This window comes from Schistocerca cancellata, chromosome 2, assembly GCF_023864275.1.
Source record: "Schistocerca cancellata isolate TAMUIC-IGC-003103 chromosome 2, iqSchCanc2.1, whole genome shotgun sequence".
Lineage (NCBI taxonomy): Eukaryota > Metazoa > Arthropoda > Insecta > Orthoptera > Acrididae > Schistocerca > Schistocerca cancellata.
In genome coordinates this window covers 897,583,640-897,601,433 of record NC_064627.1, presented here as the reverse complement: position 1 = coordinate 897,601,433, position 17,794 = coordinate 897,583,640, and positions in this window count along the sequence as shown.

Here is a 17,794-nt window from a genome sequence, read left to right as displayed (position 1 = left end):
GATGGTCTGTTTGCAGGATGAGGGCAATGATGGTCAACTGACAAGGTATCTGTGATTGCACCTAGGAGGCAATGAAGGTCATTTTACAGTCTGTGGGCAATGGTGATCAGTTTACAGGGAAAGGGGGTTGGGGAGTGATGGTCAGTTTAGAGGGTGGGAGCAACGATGGTTAGTTTACAGAGTGACAGCCATTACCATAAGGAGCAGGGGGAGGGGGGAGGGAGGTTTAGTGACAGTTATGGAAAATGTACACAGAGGGTGCGGCGGAGCAGTGTTAAAAAGTTCGCTTCAGCACTGAGTGAAGCAAGATGCAAATTAATGTACACCTACCTCAGTACAGCATTCGTTCACCATCCGTTGCTATGCATTCGTAGGTACTATGTTGTCGTTGTTGTTGTAGTCTTCAGTCCTGAGACTGGTTTGATACAGCTCTCCATGCTACTCTATCCTGTGCAAGCTTCTTCATCTCCCAGTACCTACTGCAGCCTACATCCTTCTGAATCTGCTTGGTGTACTCATCTCTTGGTCTCCCTCTACGATTTTTACCCTCCACGTGGCCCTCCAATACTAAATTGGTGATCCCTCGATGTCTCAGAACATGTCCTACCAACCGATCCCTTCTTCTAGTCAAGTTGTGCCACAAGCCCCTCTTCTCCCCAATTCTATTCAATACCTCCTCATTAGTTATGTGATCTACCCATCTAATCTTCAGCATTCTTCTGTAGCACCACATTTCGAAAGCTTCTATTCTCTTCTTGTCTAAGCTATTTATCGTCCACGTTTCACTTCCATACATGGCTACACTCCATAGAAATACTTTCAAAAACGAGTTCCTGACATTTAAATCTATACTCGATATTAACAAATTTTTCTTCTTCAGAAACGCTTTCCTTGCCATTGCCAGTCAACATTTTATATCCTCTCTACTTCGACCATCATCAGTTATTTTGCTTCCCAAATAGCAAAAGTCCGTTACTACTTTAAGTGTCTCATTTCCTAATCTAATTCCCTCAGCATCACCCGACATAATTTGACTAGATTCCATTATCCTCGCTTTGCTTTTGTTGATGTTCATCTTATACCCTCCTATCAAGACACTGTCCATTCCATTCAACTTCTCTTCCAAGTCCTTTGCTGTCTCTGGCAGAATTACAATGTCATTGGCGAACCTCAAACATTTTATTTCTTTTCCATGGATTTTAATACCTACCCCAAACTTTTCTTATGTTCCCTTTATTGCTTGCCCAAAATACAGATTGAATAACATCGGGGAGAGGCTACAACCCTGACTCACTCCCTTCCCAACCACTGCTTCCCTTACATACTCCTCGACTCTTGTAACTGCCATTTGCTCTCTGTACAAATCGTAAATAGCTTTTCGCTCTCTGTATTTTACCCCTGCCACCTTCAGAATTTGAAAGAGAGCATTCCAATCAACTTAGTGAAAAGCTTTCTCTAAGTTTACAAATGCTAGAAACGTAGGTTTGCCTTTCCTTAATCTTTCTTCTAAGATACGTCGTAGGGTCAGTATTGCCTCACGTGTTCCAACATTTCTACGGAATCCAATCTGATCTTCCCCGAGGTCGGCTTCTATCAGTTTTTCCATTCGTCTGTAAAGAATTCGCGTTAGTATTTTGCAGCTGTGACTTATTAAACTGATAGTTCGGTAATTTTCACACCTGTCAACACCTGGTCTCTTTGGGATTGGGATTATTATATTCTTCTTGAAGTCTGAGGGTATTTTGCCTGTCTCATACATCTTGCTCACCACATAGTAGAGTTTTGTCAGGACTGGCTCTCCCAAGGCTGTCAGTAGTTCTAATGGAATGTTGTCTACTCCCGGGGCCTTGTTTCGACTCAGGTCTTTCAGTGCTCTGCCAAACTCTTCACGCAATATCGTATCTCCCATTTCATCTTCATCTACTTCCTCTTTCATTTCCATAATATTGTCCTCAAGTACATCGCCCTTGTATAGATCCTCTATATGTAGACGATGTTAAAAGCAGTGTTGAAGAAAACCATCGTCCGTATTTACGATTGCATAGTCCGTGTAACTCAGTTAACAAAATAAACCTGTAAATCTCTAGTAATAACGGGCAAAAGTAGATGCTTCCTTCCTTCATTGAAAATGTCGGCCTCTCGATACTAGTGTTTTTTTATTGTCTTTTAGTTATGGTGTCAGCAAGCCCACATTTACGTCGATAGCACATCTACTACTAGTTCATGCAGCTTATATCACATGTAAGACAGCCAAAAATGTACTAAGTCAACCCGAAATGTTACGAGATTAATACAGTCAATACTCTGCTACGAAATGAGTTTCACACTCGGTCCTTTTCAGTGGATTCTTCAAAAGATGTTCGCCAAAATAATGTTCTTTAAATGCATACTGAACTCGTCACGCCAGCCGACAGTTTCACATGCGGTTTTCTCTACAACAAACACTACAAAGTATCCCATACTTCATAGAACTGTCTGTAAATGGATCTGCTTGCACGGTGATATAAACCGAACGCGAAATAACAGTCACTTCTTCACTTTACAAATAACTTTCTTCGGACACGTCTAACAGGACCTTCTCGTGCGACAGCTAGTCCACTACTGATTCAATGCCGTTTCTTTCAGGGCATATAACTCATTCCAGTGCGCGGGAAAGACTTTACTCTGATTGGTTGATCAAAACGACCCGCCAATCAGATCAATCTTTCAAGATCATATTCGCTCTTAAACTGTTTTACTCCAATTAACATTCGCAGATATATTTACGTCATTTCGTTCTGCAAATATTAACAAAATGTTCCACCAAACCAAACCAAACGAAAACCAAGAGAAAACTATGCTTGAAATATACTTTAGAACTGATTATCCTCTTATTACCTTTCTGGCTGCCTTGTTACAAAAGCAAACACTCGTAGACATACGTCATCCGCCATTTAGGAGGATTTACAGTTTTCATGACACCCTGGTGGCATAACGATTGCTAGTTACGTAAGGTCTAATACAATATAGAATTGAAATTTGACGTATGTCCCACATACACACATTCACTACCGTTTACTCTCACCCTAGCAAAAAACATAAATATTAACTTTTAAACTGTTATTTCCATTACGAAAGAAAAATTATCGAAAGTTTAGAATTGAAAATCTTTATAAAATAAATCAGCATAATGAGAGTGCTACTGCTGTTTTCAAGTAACAAAAGAAATTCAAACTGTTATTGTTCCTATCAGAATTTACTTTCGTAAGTGTCGGTTAAGTACTTTTTAATGGGTTTTTCATATCTCCGAAATTATTATAGGTAGCGGTATCAAATTTTGACACAAAGTTCGTCTGAATAACAAAAGGTCATGTACCAAATTTGGAATAAAACAGATGACATTTAACATAGTTATTTAGTTTATTAGGTGAGGTGAATAAGTGATTTTAGTACACGTCACAGTGAGCACTCTCACGGTCCGCTTTAGCGAAAGGTGTGGCTATGACCTCTTATGTATGTGACAGTGTTGTGGTACCATTTGCCCTGAGCACTATGGTACTTAACATCTGAGGTCATCAGTCCCCTAGAACTTAGAACTACGTGGTGCCATTATCCAACAGGACAATGTTTGTTGACACACAATATGAGTCTCTATGAACAGTCTGCCTGATGACGTATTTCCATGGTCAGGAAGACTCCCAGATCCGTTCCCAATAGAACATGTGGTACCAGGTCAGACATCAGCTCCATCATATTGCCAGTGTCCATGTTACCGAGAACCAGTTACAATAGATATGGGCCAGCTTGCCTCGGGAGGGAATACAACAGCTTTATGACAACCTTCCTAACCACGTTAGCGTACGCATCCAGGCCAGAGAGGGTTTAACCTCATTCTGTTAAGTGGACTCATACTGCCAAGTTCTTTGTAAATTTGACTCGATTGTGTAACCACTGAAATAACAAAAAGCCTCTCAAACCATGAAGTTTTGTTTTGGTTCTTCATCCCATTGTGGGTGCTTCAATAACAAAAGCAGAATTCCATTAATCATACAGATAGAAGTATAGTGCAACTAATAAATTTTGAGCACGACCACAGAAAATAGTGGCACTGCCACAGTGGCTGCAAGACAGCCACAGGTGTAAAGGAAGTCATAACTTCACTGCAACGGTCACTGGCCCATCAGTTCCTATATTGAGGCCAGTAATGTCGAATCAGCTAAACAATGATCTGACTTCACAGCAGCAATCTCTTACCACACCCACGGGCTGTTATCGTGTTTTGAGCACATGACATAAAATGGCACCACTATACAAGTTTACAGCTGACCATAAATGCCCTTCTGCTTTAGCAGGCATTCGATTAGTCCGGCAGTACCTCCCATGATATAAGGGGTACACTGGGTACTGGGTCGACATGAAATAGCGCTCAGCTGGTACAGGTATTAGCCACTGCCATACCATCTCTGAGTACTAAGTCCGACTTCCTGGGCGTAGTGCTCACCACTGGTGGGCACCCTTCAGCATTACATAACAGGTCCTGGACGCCTGCCCTGGACGGTAGCACCTCAGGCCACTCGCACTGCAGATGCTGACTTTCCCCTGTCCCTGAGGGTGTTTAGGTGCCTCATCCTGCCACTTGCATGGGCAAATTCCTTGGTCATAGGCTGACATCCAATATGAGAGTCCCTGTCTCCTACCATTCATGCTGCTGGTGCCTCACGCAGGCAGCCGCAAAGCAGGAAGCAGGCTGCACTTGCTAAGTTTGTCGACAATGGTGTCCACAATGGTGGGCATATCGGTGCAGCCCAGGGAAGGTTGACAACAGAAGACGCTTAGCATAGGCCATCCCAGCCGCGCAAACAGTGGTGTGTTCATTGAGCAGCGATACCGCAGTTGCAGCTATAATATAATGAGCTATAATACAGTGTGTTAATCTTTAAGCTTGTTTGGCTGAGCTTCCAACTGATCGTCACCTCACTGCGCCAGAAATCGCTACCTAGTTCTGCACTGTAGTGTGCCTTGCACCTCTCGTCCCCTTCAGAAGCAAGAAGGTTCTGGAAGAATATGAAAATGTCTTAATTATGCCTATCATGTAATTAAAAAATCTCACTTTTTCAAGTGAATTTATTTGTGTGTGCCAACATGTATCGCCTACCCATGCTAGGCATCTTCAACAGTCTATAACGGACGGAAAATTATGTAATTATATGAAATGGAAATGGAAATGAAGTCCCATGCTTCTTTACAGAGCGTAGGGGAACGATGCGGGAGACCCGCACCGCTTTACTAGGCAAGGTCGTAGTGGAGGTGGTTTGCCATTGCCTTCTTCCGACCGTAATGGGAATGAATGATGATGATGAAGACGACACAACAACACCCAGTCATCTCGAGGCAGGAAAAATTCCTGATCCCGCCAGGAATCGAACCCGGGACCCCGTGCTCGGGAAGCGAGAACGCTACCGCGAGACCACGAGCAGCGGACATGCAATGCGGGCATCATAATAACTGGCGGAAATGCATCCAGTTGCAAGAAACGCTCAGTAAACATGGACTCTTAAAAGCATACCTTTATGAGCTATAAGCACTTCTTCATCTTTGCTATTATGAAACACACCTGTTCTAACAAGCACTTATAGTTCCTAAGGTACGCATTTTAGAACCCATATTCATTGGACTTTTTCCCTTGTTTTGATCCTTCCAAAACACGGAAGACAAAGAGCTTGCAGCAGAACAGATTTGTTTCACAGTATCGAAGATGAAGATGTGCTCATAGCTCTTCAGATATGTGTTTTAGAGCCCAAATTTACTGCTACTTTTTTGCTACTAGTACCATGAACTTTCAACTGTAAGTACTAACACCATTAATTATAATACACCCTGCACGTATTTTGATAGGAGGTCTATAGTGATTCTTGGCAGCTTACTTAAATGCAACTACAAGTATTTATATTTATAGCAGTATGGTTATGCTTTTTACACTTAAATTCATTTTATGTTCTATTCGTGCACCCATTTGTTGTTATGTATGTACAAGCTGTAGATCATACCGGTTAATTCTAAGTTACATGTTATATTTAAACTTTTCTCTGCAAATAACCTCTATTGTAGGACATTGCACACGTTCTTACTCATATGCTTTAGGGATAACAGAGGGATAATGGGAACTGATGGTGAGAAGTGAGTGGGTGTGGGAATGGGGATCGAGGGAGGGTAGGTGGTGTAACACTGTATATGAATGTGTGTGCTTGTGGCTCCATTTTTATTATAAACAGTGAATTAGTTTGAATATTGTTCTCCTGTTATTGCTCTTTTGGTCCATGAGCAGTTTTTTTATTTTTTGGCTATCTCTATGGAATACTTTTCCTGCAGAGTGAGCAGTCCCTTTCTTCTGCTGTTATGGCATAAGATAGCTATGCCTATTTTTAACCCAGTGTGGTGGTGATTTTTTTTTTTTTTTGCATATGTGGAGTGGGAATGACACTCTTCAGTGCTATTATATGTCCTTCGTATCCGATGTCAAAATTTCTTGCAGTAATCGAAATATATTCAGTGGTGCAGTATTACATTTTAATTCCTGTACTGTTGTATTTATCCTTTTTTCTGTCCGACTTTTAGTTTCATTTGTGTCATGCTATTTGTCTTGAAGTATATATTTTCATGTTTTGTAAAGTGTATACTAACCTTGTGCGTGAGTTGGTTTTGATATCATCCATTTTGAGTTGAGGGATGTGTCTTCAGATGTGAGTGTGTATTGTTAATTACTATTATGTGTTGATATATACAGACTGTTTTTAATTTTGCTGTCAGAAAATGAAGGGAGACAGCTACAGACATTATAATACACATGGAATCAAACCACCCACATTCTAAAAGAAAATGACAGCCATCAGACGTATTGTTAATACTGGTCACTGAAGAGGTTGTTAGAATTTAAGCAGCAACCATTTAAAAGGGTGGTTGTACTAACAACAAAGTATTCATACTGTATAACTGGCTGATTCTCCATTTTTATTGCTAAAGACTAATGGCTATATTTATGCCTGTTGATTCCACGAGCAGACTAAGTGGATATGGTATTCAAGAGGATGGGAAAGGTATATCTGGTAAAATGTTCTCCCCACTCCACACACAGCCTTCATTTGACCATTTTCACACCCGGGCTATCGCTACCGACACTATTCTGAAACCTTTACCTTATCAGCATTGCTGACTGTTGGGGTGGAGTTTGTCCAGCAGCATGTGAACAGGGCATTGGTTAGTGTTGACATCTGATTGTTATCTGGCGCCAGCTAGCCAACTTCCAGTTGTAAGTAGGCTGTTTAGGTTTTTATATTGGTAACGCCATGTAGCGCTTTATATGAAAATCACTGACTGTGCTGTTTGCAGTCTGTGGCTGGTTTGCATTGTTGGAATATCCGCTATTGTAGCGTTGGGCAGTTGGCTGTTACCAGCGTGTAGTGCTGCGCAGTTGGCGGTGAGCCGCCAGCAGTAGTGGATGTGGGGAGAGAGATGGCAGAATTTTAAGAGCGGATGATCTGGACTTGTGTCCATCAGAGAGAGTAAATTTGTAATACTGGATATCATGAACTGATATATATATATATATATATATATATATATATATATATATATATATATATATATATATAATGACTTTTGAACACTATTAAGGTAAATACATTGTTTGTTCTCTATCAAAATCTTTCATTTACATGAATAACTTACCTCACAAAAATCTAAAGAAGAGGTTGCAGTCGACCATTCGGGGATTTAGCATGAGGTTAGATAGTTATCCAAAGCTAGACGTATCCTGTGTTTCGTCCGTTGCGTGTTTTCAGTAGACCATTCGGGGATTTTGACATCGATTTACATAGTTATCCAAATCCAGACGTATCCTGTGTTTCCTCCTTTGTGTGATACAAATGCGTCAGAATCCCAGTTCATGAATTATTTATTACATTTTCAGTTAACACCGTTATTAAAGCGCACACATTCATAGCCGTCTGGTAGGTGTTGCTTAGCATGTAAGTAGTACGGCTATGGTGGCTACAGACCACAGTGGCCACTGCTAGTCAGCACTGCAGTCGTCACTAAATCAAAGATGATGGGAAATTCAAAAACAGGAGTACATAAGATGCAAGTGGTGATAAAATTTAAAAGTATCGAATTAGCCCAATTACGATAAGTTCAAAACGTACCCAAATTTTTCAAATAGTCGAAGCTGTTGGAACTAGCTCCGTTACACTTTGCAATCGAAGATGGCGCCTTTTTTAAAGGTATCCAAAGCGTGTTATTCTTGTGCAACCTTCAAAAGTATCTGAATGATTTGCATTATTTCTAAATTAATACAGCACAGAGAAATACAAACACACTCGCACACACACACACAGACACACACACACACACACACACACACACACACACACACACACACGAACACGCACACTTCAACTGAGGGCTGTTTTCAAAAGTTCATGCCAAATACTGTACCTATCGTCTCATACTGCACACAAAGCATCAAAAAATACGTTGTCCAAAGGGTGTCTTATAGCATTTCAAAATCTATATTATTTGTTTAAACACATAAGCACCTACAATTCTGCCTCATAAACAAATATTATCTCTCTCTCTCTCTCTCTCTCTCTCTCGCGCTCTCGCTCTCTGATTTATACTTCGTTAAAAATGTTAATGTCAAATAATGTACCACCTCATCAGTAAATTTCATCTCTATATCTCTTTTACACTTCACAAAAAAGAAGTGTTTGTCAAACATCAGTAAATTTCATCTCTTCTGTAATACTTACTTCCTCTAACAGTACACAAGCACATGTGTGTAAAAGTAATAGGCCGAGCAGAGACGTGACACTTCTTTAGAGGTCCAAATGGGGCTATGTACAAACATGAAGTTTTGAAGAAGGCGGCGATATTTACCGCCCAGAGCTCTGGCTCCAAGGATCTATAAAAGTTGCTAGACTGTATTTCCTTTGCTTTTCATAAAAGTCATCTAAATCAATACCGAGATCAATACTAATGGTCCAAATATGGATTTTAAACGCAGATCAAATTAAAAGAAAACGTTGCAGAAGTTTCTGTACACAGCCAGGAAATTTTGTTCCATGTCTAAATTGTCTATAATATTTATTGAAATACAAAAGATATCGGCATTTTGATCTTAGGGCTACAGAAGGCTTTGTTCCTGGTGGTACAAAGATAGCACTATCATCACTATGGATGTTTTTCAGTAATATTTCATCTCACCAAGAACCATCTCCGGGGGAAGAAGGTAATGTATCATCACCTGCTTTAGAAAAATATGTCATCAGTGTTGCTGAGGGCCTATATTACTTTTTATTACGTGTGATATAGGCCTTCTGGAACTTATGTACTAAAACGAACTTTTTAGGAAAGCTGGGACTTTCACCAATTGGAACTAAGGTGCCAAGGCTCAAAAAAGCTTACAGAACGTATTTCCTTTCTATAATCAACTACTAATCAACACCAACATCTAATGGTAATTCCCCAAGTACAATGCAAACACACAATGTGACCAAGGCAAAAAAAACTGTCCATCCATCTTTTCAGGTGGAAGAAAGCATGTTGACAAGATCCTTAATTTGTTGTAACACTTAAACTACGTAAACATAACTTTTCAATTCTTAAAATAGGTGATGTAAACGCACAACATGATGGAAGACAGTGACTGATAAGGTTACACACACACAGAGGAAAGCTCAATTTGTCAAAAATACTATCTTTGCGCCAAAATAAAATTTTTATCAAAATATGTAAAGATTTTGAGCACAAAACAGGTGCAGACTACTTATCGTAATATGCAAGAACACTTACAGATCTCAGACCGTGAACGAAAATTCGATCTTTCCAGTAATATAAAATTATTCGCAATTAGTAAAGCTTTTGAGTGCAGAAACACACGCGAGTTGGGTATTGTAATAAACAAGTACTACTACATATGTTTGATTCTGAAAGAAAATCGATCTTCGCATCAAAATAAAATTAGCCGTGTTATTTATCAAAACGTATAAGTATTTCAAGTAGAAAACGCATGCGGCATTTCTTTAGTAACTTAATTGCTCTTAAGTTAATGAATTGATATAGAATTGCTAGCATATTAGCACAACTGACGTAACTTACAGGTTTAGCACACTTGTTAACAACTAAAGCTCAATATTTGTACCACACTTTCGAAGGCTCAGTGGACGTTCAAATACATATGTTCAAATGTAAGTTGGTTGTATTACTTATAAAATTACATGTGGCTTGCTTGTTGGTATTACTGATATAACTTATGGGTTAGTTGAGGTGCTTAGTCCATTCTCTGTACGGCACTTTAAAGAAATCAGAAATTATGCGTACTGTTCACCAAAATGTTAAGCTACATTTCTCGACGACCAGGCCTCAATATCTGAACCACATTATGGAAGGTATAACAGACCCTCAAATTAAATATCTCCAAATCCAAGGTGGCTGTTTTACTTATCAAAATACACGAGGTGACTTACCGGCACAACTGAAATACCCTACAGGTTAGTTTGATCTCTCTACCTCAAGTTAAAGAAATTAGAAACTGCGTGTATTTTTTTATGAAAATGTGCAGATATGTTCTATTAAATTGCAAAACATGCCTGCACATTACTGCTGCAGTTCATACATACATATCTAAAAGAACAGACATCGCTGATGATGAGCCACAGATGTATGACATTAATTCGAAATTAGTTTGCTGAATGCAGATTAATTGACATCAGCTGTCTTACGTAAAGATCGTTGACACAGTAGTGGCATTTGAAAAGTTCTTCCAGACTATTACTCGAACATGGGTATCCCACTTGCATGAGGGGCATTCAGAATTTCAGTATGTAATGCAACAATTTTTTTTACCGAAATATTCTTCACATTATCAACATAATCTACATTCAATGTGACGGTCTTACGCCACCTTACTGACAGGGTCTGTATGCCCCTAAGATAATGCTGTATTGGTCGATGTTGGAGCCAACGTCTTGCTGCATCGATAACCTAACCATACAATATTTATATACTAAACACTTATTTATATCATTTCGGGTTTTTAATACTTAATTATGAATGGCTGGAGGTAGAGAGGGGAAGAGAGATCTTACGTTAACACAGCTGTGCTATTCTCCAGTACTACGCTGTTTACATTATCTTGGACGCTTTGATTGGCTCTCAAAGGCAAAGAGAGGAGGAGGGAAGAGGATTGGCAAATTTAATACCATTTTATTTTTTGCATATCATTTTAATACTACACTCTGACTGGATGAAGATACAGGGAAGGGGATGTGTGGTGTAAACCACAATTGGTTTCCTCCCATGTAGGCTTTCACGGCCGGCGTCTTCATCAGTAAACACTTCCGGGCTAAGTTGCCGTGGTCGATCTGTAGAACTTCCTCTTCCTGACGTTTCGTTCTCAGCTACGGAGAATTGGTTTGTTTCCACCTTCTTGAATTTTTAATACTGTATTACGATTCGCTAGAGATAAGGAGGGGGAGATGGGGAGTGTAGAAGGGAGTGGGGAAGGGATTTAAATCCTTTTCTAACATAAGTGCAATTAATTTTGTATTGTGATTGATTGGAGATGAGTAGAGAGGAGAGGGGGCGAAAAGAGCGTTATCTCCTAGTAATAAGTGTGTCACATCACTGTTAAGACTGATGACTTCACTGATGACGTCACTACCCGTCCCCCTGCGTGTAGGCAACTCTATTACAAAGGTGAAAGTGGATTAGGTGGGGCATAGCTTTACTACATGGCATTTGGATGTGGCAGTGCTAGGCAGTAAATGAAGAGAGGTCCTTCTTCATCGAAAAGGAGACTGAGCATCACTTTTTCGGCCTTCGGGGCTGTCTGTGCTTTCCTTTGACGAGGGGAACCGAGAAGCCGACATTCCATGCCCATTAGAATGCCGGTAGGGTCGAAGTGGTACTTCACGTTTCATCATACCCCAAAAGCCGAATAATGAAATTCATTCCTTGATCTATGTATCTCAACAAATGGTTCAGGTAAACGCTCATTCTCGCTGACTTCTCATACTATGAAAGATGCTGGGGTACACAAATGCACAAACTTTGCCACATCGAAACTTCTTGTGGATTATGTGTGGCACAGTTCCTTTTCGTATTAGCAGTTCTACAGTTGGTGACAACGTAAGCCTGCACTGGGCGTGGCATGTCTTCAGTTTTTACACGTTCTCCTTCATAACTCTGACGCGGAAAATTATGCATCATGTGAGACACTGGTCTCAGTACACCACTTCCATCCTTCGATCCTTTGGACAACCACCGTTTGTGCGGATCGCAAGGGGTCCATCATGCGTCGAAGTGCGTATGTCAGGAAACTACAGCGGAAGCCAGTAACTCCATTTGTTCAACTTGGAGTCCCACCACGTCATCTCTCAGCAAACACTTTCACCCTCAGGAATTGTATACAACGCCGCTACACGGAAGGTCTCCTTTTCAACTGGTCATACCTTATATAAATTGAGCCGATTACCATCTACGGTCACGAGTTATGTATGATTACGGAGAATAACCGCAAATAGATAGAATCTGTAACAATCGACTTTCTAAAACGGTCATCAAGTATTTCCTGTTTGTAACAAGAACAGTGAGGCTGTACGAGAAATAAAACACAAGAAAGATACCATAATTGTTGAAATAGATTGTAGACAACATTTCTAGTTTGAAAACTTAATGATAATCGAGCAAGGAAGAACACTCAAAAATGTGTTTGTACACTCCTGGAAACGGAAAAAAGAACACATTGACACCGGTGTGTCAGACCCACCATACTTGCTCCGGACACTGCGAGAGGGCTGTACAAGCAATGATCACACGCACGGCACAGCGGACACACCAGGAACCGCGGTGTTGGCCGTCGAATGGCGCTAGCTGCGCAGCATTTGTGCACCGCCGCCGTCAGTGTCAGCCAGTTTGCCGTGGCATACGGAGCTCCATCGCAGTCTTTAACACTGGTAGCATGCCGCGACAGTGTGGACGTGAACCGTATGTGCAGTTGACGGACTTTGAGCGAGGGCGTATAGTGGGCATGCGGGAGGCCGGGTGGACGTACCGCCGAATTGCTCAACACGTGGGGCGTGAGGTCTCCACAGTACATCGATGTTGTCGCCAGTGGTTGGCGGAAGGTGCACGTGCCCGTCGACCTGGGACCGGACCGCAGCGACGCACGGATGCACGCCAAGACCGTAGGGTCCTACGCAGTGCCGTAGGGGACCGCACCGCCACTTCCCAGCAATTTAGGGACACTGTTGCTCCTGGGGTATCGGCGAGGACCATTCGCAACCGTCTCCATGAAGCTGGGCTACGGTCCCGCACCCCGTTAGGCCGTCTTCCGCTCACGCCCCAACATCGTGCAGCCCGCCTCCAGTGGCGTCGCGACAGGCGTGAATGGAGGGACGAATGGAGACGTGTCGTCTTCAGCGATGAGAGTCGCTTCTGCCTTGGTGCCAATGATGGTCGTATGCGTGTTTGGCGCCGTGCAGGTGAGCGCCACAATCAGGACTGCATACGACCGAGGCACACAGGGCCAACACCCGGCATCATGGTGTGGGGAGCGATCTCCTACACTGGCCGTACACCACTGGTGATCGTCGAGGGGACACTGAATAGTGCACGGTACATCCAAACCGTCATCGAACAAATCGTTCTACCATTCCTAGACCGGCAAGGGAACTGTTCCAACAGGACAATGCACGTCCGCATGTATCCCGTGCCACCCAACGTGCTCTAGAAGGTGTAAGTCAACTACCCTGGCCAGCAAGATCTCCGGATCTGTCCCCCATTGAGCATGTTTGGGACTGGATGAAGCGTCGTCTCACGCGGTCTGCACGTCCAGCACGAACGCTGGTCCAACTGAGGCACCAGGTGGAAATGGCATGGCAAGCCGTTCCACAGGACTACATCCAGCATCTCTACGATCGTCTCCATGGGAGAATAGCAGCCTGCATTGCTGCGAAAGGTGGATATACACTGTACTAGTGCCGACATTGTGCATGCTCTGTTGCCTGTATCTATGTGCCTGTGGTTCTGTCAATGTGATCATGTGATGTATCTGACCCCAGGAATGTGTCAATAAAGTTTCCCCTTCCTGGGACAATGAATTCACGGTGTTCTTATTTCAATTTCCAGGAGTGTATATAGACCGCCAAATACGCTATGTGATCAGAAGTGTCCGGACACCTGACTCAAAATGGCTTACAAGTTCGTGGCGCCATTAATGAGTAATGCTAGAATTCAATATGGTGTTGGCCCACCCTTAGCCTTGATGACAGCTTCCACTCTCGCAGGCATTCGTAGATTCAGGTTCTGGGAGGTTTATTGGAGAATGGCGGCCCATTCTTCACGGAGTGCTGCACTGAGGAGAGGTGTCGATGTCGGTCGGTGAGACCTGGCACGAAGTCGGCTTTCCAAAATATCATGAAGGTGTTGTATAGGATTCAGGTCAGGACTCTGTGAAGATCAGTCCATTACAGGGATGTTATTGTCATGTAACCATTTCGCCACAGCCCGTGCATTATGAACAGGTGCTCGCTCGTGTTGAAAGATGCAATCGCCAACCCCGAATTGCTCTCAACAGTGGGAAGAAAGAAGGTGCTTAAAACATCGATGCAGGCCTGTGCTGTGATAGTGCCAAGCAAAACAACAAGGGGTAGAAGCCCCCTGCTCGGAAAACATGACCACACCATAACACCATCGCCTCCGAATTTTACTGGTGGCACTACACATGTTGGCAGATGACGTTCACCGGGCATTCGCCGTACTCACCCCCTGCCATAGGTTTGCCACGTTGTGTTCCGTGATTCGTCACTCCATACAACGTTACCCCACTGTTCATTCGTCCAATGTTTACGCTTCTTATACCAAGCGAGGCGTCGTTTGGCATTTACCAGGGTGATGTGTGGCTTATGAGCAGCCACTCGACCATGAAATCCAAGTTTTCTCAACTTCCGCCTAACTGTCATAGTACTTGGAGTCGATCCTGGTGGAGTTTGGAATTCCTGTGTGATGGTATGGATAGATTACGACACTCTTCAACTGTCGGCGGTCTCTGTCAGTCAACAGACGAGGTCTGCCTGTACGATTTTGTGCTGTTCGTGTCCCTTCACGTTTCCACTTCACTATCATATAAGAAACAGAGGACCTAGGGATGTGTAGGAATGTGGAAATCTCGTGCACAGACGTATGACACAAGTGACACCCAATCGCCTGACCACGTTCGACGTCCGTGAGTTCCGCGGAGAGCCCCATTCTGCTCTCTCAGTATGTCAAATGACTACTGAGGTTGCTGATATGGAGTACCTTGCAGTAAGTGGCAGCACAATGCACCTAATATGAGAAACGTGTGTTTCTGGTGGTGTCCGAATACTTTTGATCACATAGTGCAGAAGGTGCAGCGGAAGATCGCGGCTTAAATGTTTTCATATGGTAGAAAGGAGTATGGCTAATAGAAATTTGGCCCATGAAGACACGAAAATAGGTTATTGCGGAGGATGAGATGCGGGATGCACAAGGATCCCCAGGAAGCCCGCCAATAAACACTGGTGTGCAAAACGTAAGGAAGAAAATAACTTTCTCATGATGTGTCACTGCCACGTAACATATCCTGAAGATACTTGGACCTTGCACAAAAAGAAATTTTAGAGTATAGCCCAAAAGTGAATGAAAGAGATATGTGGGGAAACGAATAGAAGTGACAGTCTTACTCAAAGACAGTAATTACACTGAAGTCACCGCAATTTGTGATGTTTTCCTGCACATTACAAAAGGTAGGACATTTTCCTTAATAGATTGTGTGATCACTGCAGACAGTAATGCATGCTCTCCAATGTGCTCCCATGTTGGTCGCAAGGTTGGTAAGCAGTTCCTGTGCCAGGCAGTTCCACACCTCCACCAGAGCGGCTGACAAGGGCTGGATGGTCTTTGGTGCATGTGGACGTACTGCAGCAGTACGTCTCCCCAACACATCCGACACAGGCTCGGTGGGATTTAAGTGGTAGATCAGTCCTTTCGCCTAATACTCTCTCTTTCCAAGAGCTCCTCCAGCTGCGCTGGTCAGTGCAGTGTCACAATAAAACTGATCGGTGAGTGTCCGAGTTCAAAGATTTGGAAGTTAGTGCGTTCATTTAATATCATTTCTCCCCACACTATCTCACCTAGACCACCAAAACGATTACGTTCGACAATGGTCCTTGGCGCAATGCGTGTTCCCGTCTCTCGACGGATGAGGGTACGTCAGAATCATTGCTCAGATTAAATCTGCTCTCATCTGAGAGCGACGCCACTCCCAGACGACTCAGTCATTGTGCTCTTGGCCGGCCGGAGTGGCCGAGCGGTTAAAGGCGCTACAGTCTGGAACCGCACAACCGCTACGGTCGCAGGTTCGAATCCTGCCTCGGGCATGGATGTGTGTGATGTCCTTAGGTTAGTTAGGTTTAAGTAGTTCTAAGTTCTAGGGGACTTATGACCACAGCAGTTGAGTCCCATAGTGCTCAGAGCCATTTTTTTAGCCATTATGCTCTTGGCACGATAACAAACAGTGTCGCCGACTTGGGATGTGAACAGAACACAACACGCTAGACAAAGAGACCCCCCCCCCCATGAAGTGTCCCACTGTGGAGCGTAAGACGGTGAGCGTTGCAGTCCTGTTAAATGCGGTTAAAATTACACCCGATGTTTGACGTGGGTACCGTCTTGCCTACACCACAATGTAGCTGTCATATGTTGCCGTCGTTGATTGCTGGCGACGACATCCTCCCATTCGTGTAGCAGTGCTTGTGGCCCAGAACGCTCCCCAAGCACCTGAAAACAGTGATGTTAGGAGTACCTTATTCCTGGGCTACACTCGGTCTTCTTTCACCTTCTTCCAGTTTCCCGATTATTCTTTTCATTTTGAGGTCATCCAAATTTTCTGTCTGTGCAGTTTGTAGTGAAGAACACCATCACAGTGCAAAATAACTGCTCGTTGATTGACACACACTTTCTTTTCCCGTTCCTTCAACTGTCTCGTGTTGCGGGTCCGTTCTCATTTAGGCCTATAGTCACGCTGACATCACGTCATGTGACGTACAGCTTTCTGTGCACGACTAGGAGATCTCTGGCAACATGTACTTTCATTACTTCCACCGAGTTGATAATACGTGATACTAGTTCATCTATCTCACCCTTAAGTTTTACAGAGCAAGGTATATAGTCAGTTTGTGAGACGTATAGGATTTGCTGAAGGTATGTCTGGTGCTCGGTTCGAACCCAGCCACTGCTCAGAATTTGAATAAAAACCGTCACCAGTGGCGAGTGAACGTTTCCAATATGAGGAATCACCCTCGCTCGGCCCACGGCCTTGTCAAGGTGGGCGGAGGAGTGGACAGAGTTGCAGAGCAAATTTTTTTCCTTGGGGGTGGGCAACGGCACCTAGAAGGCGGAAGAATAACAACTATCAACGGTAAGAGGACGCAGAAGGCAAGAGAATCCACTTCATTTAGGACACACAGGCTATATCCGCAGGACACGTGCCCTGTAAGTGAAAAAGTGTCATAATGTTCTCTCAACTGGCAAAAGATTCCGAATTATTTCCTCGCCCTTTTTTCCGAGAGCTGACTGTGAAACGCGAGGTAACAATCAGAGAAACACTGAATAAGCAACGAAAAGATAAGATGCTACGAGGCCAAACGTCGAAAGGCATAATTTAGGACGTGGTAAAGAAATTGTAAACTCTGAGAATGGAAATTTTGAGGCTCAACCGCAAGAAGATAGCGATTTCTGA